Raw genomic sequence first — 2,723 nt, forward strand, 5'->3', positions numbered from 1 at the left:
CGTAATGTGAATAAGGAGCAATTCAGTGTGATGTAATGTAAATAAGGGGCTCTACTGTGAGGAGTAACGTTTATAAGGTAAATTGATACTACTGTGGGATGCAATATGAATTATGGACACTATCGCATGATCAAATGTGAATAAAGTTGCAGTACTGTGTGATGTAATTGGAATTGGGGGTACTATTGTGTGGCCATGCCCCTTGCCAGCAAAAACACACCCCTTTTTGGGCTGTACGCCAAATGTGCGAACTGTTCCTATTTAAAATATAGGGGGTACAAACACCAAAATAAGGACTGCTATGGATGAGGAGTGGTGGTGCTGGGAAAGAGGTGCAAGGTCAGAGGCGGAACCAGCAGTGGTGCTAAGGGGCACCAGCCAAAATCTTGCCTAGGGCATCATATTGGTTAGGGTCGGCTCTGTACATGAGTGCACACTTGCAGTATACAGTAATTTAATGCTTACTAAAGTACACAACATAATCTGCTGGGCAAGCTTCAGCACATGAGTATCATTGCTTATTGAGCTTTAATCTTATTATTAAAATTTTCCTAGATTTATATGTCGCCACAAGTGATCCGCAGCGCCCATAACACAGTACATAATAAAATCAGCAAACCTTGAAAAGCACAGTTATACTACAGGACAAAATAGGACAGGTTTATAAAAGCCGGTGTTAGGTGCCATCAAAGGGAGTATGGAGTTTAAGATAGTGTAAGTAAGAAAAGAAAAGGAACATGAGGAAAGAAGTCCCTGCTCCTGCGACCTTAAAAAATAAATAAAAAACTCTGTTGGTCTACTATTCCATTCATGTTGTGTTTTCAGCCTCATCTTACTTCAACAGGATTTGTACATGATTGTTTTTTTGTCTATTCCTGATTGTCAAAGGTTTAAAAATCAAGCAAAACCACGAACCTAAAACAAAATAGGGTCTTCCGTTAAGCTAAATATTTGTTGTGGCTTTTGTTACAAACATATGTGTGTTTTTTTTTCCAAAAAATAATCATAAATGCAATGCTATATGATAGAAGTATAACATACATGTTGCATATTAATACAATGTTGTATCATTATACCACACACAGATGATGACAGCATGCCCACGGAACCAGCACACACTGCAAACTGATGCAACGTTTGTTCTGGTTCTCCGCCCATGACAGACAACGCCACCTAGCACGGTACCTGTGGCCACGCCTCCACAACAAACAAGTCCGCAACCAATAATGAGCCCAAGTACACCACTGGCTCAAACTGAAGAGCAGACATTTTGGTCCAGCTGGGCAAACCACCAGAGGCTCAATTCAGAGTGTCTCCAAAGACAAAATCAGCTGCTGGCAAGTCTGCCACATTACATGCCACGCATAAGTAGAAATCTCAGCAGAGAACATTTGGAAACCAGACGTGTGGCGACTTGTCTGGAGCAAATGCGGGCAGAAAACAGCACCATGATTACCACTTTACAGCGAATTATGGATGACCAAATGAGGCTACACCAAAACTACCAGCATCTCCAAAAAAAATACAAATGCCCTCATCACTGCCGAGATTTGTGTTTAGTAAATTCCCGAGATGACACTTTGAAGAAAAAACACCATCTCGGTCAAAATCGGGACCTTAGTAAATATACCCACTGGTGTGTATGTGGCCTGCCCTGTGCTGTCAGCGCTTTTTGTGACTATTTTTGAGCCTAAGCGGCTTCCGTTGGAGTGGACACCGGAGCGCACTGAACTTCCGGTTTCCGGGAGTTGGAACGCAATGCGTTCCACGTACATCGCGACGAGCTTTGTTAGTGATTTGTTTTGTTTTTGACACCCTATCTTATACGCTCCTTGGCTGATACGGTTATTTAGGTGGCTGTACGTGTTTGGGTGCGCTTGGTACCTTCATTGTATTACATGTGAGCACGGGGTAGGTTCCCTTTCTTATACACACAGTATACTTCCGGTCAGGGGGTATTTAAGGTCACTACACTAGCTTCCTGGTGGTGTGGCTGTAGAGGTCTTGTGGGTTAGATTTGACCCCCAGAGGTGAGTACTGAGTTGTCTTTCTGGCTAGGAATTAGATCCACATAGGATTCTATTTGATTGTTACATGAGTTTATGGTATTTTTTCAACAGTGATAACCTCGGTTGTCTGATTTGCTCTATGACTGAAAGTTTAAGTAACTACATTTGTGAGTTTGTGTATATCTATTTGTGGCCCTTTTTTATACATCAGCCATATATTTATACATATATATATATATATATATATATGTTTGTGTATATATATATATATATATATATATATATATTTTTTTTTTTTTGACTCATTACTGCAGAATCTTCATTTGGCTTTTGAACTATAAGCCGCACAGCCATGATACTGTCTGAATACGACACATTGATTTTTCTGAGTAAGTGCATGATATTATTGACACCATGGTGTTGTTATTTAGCTGCACTATATTGCGTGTTTTGAACATTGTATATCAGTCCATTGTGTTTCACACACATGGTGTCGTTTTCTATTCACGATGAAGTTGGATAGAGATGTGGTACTGTTCAATTTGACCCTCACTGGGTGCAAATTTAGTTTTGTTGAAAGATGCTTTGGGGCCTGGTAGTCTATTTATGTTTTTGTTTTTGTTCTTGTATTTATACTTATTTTTATGTTTTTGTTTTCTTGTAGTAATCAGTATGTGATGCTTTCAAATTATTTTACATATATGGAAGCTTGTC

Source organism: Pseudophryne corroboree, chromosome 1, assembly GCF_028390025.1.
Source record: "Pseudophryne corroboree isolate aPseCor3 chromosome 1, aPseCor3.hap2, whole genome shotgun sequence".
Taxonomy (NCBI): Eukaryota; Metazoa; Chordata; class Amphibia; order Anura; family Myobatrachidae; genus Pseudophryne; species Pseudophryne corroboree.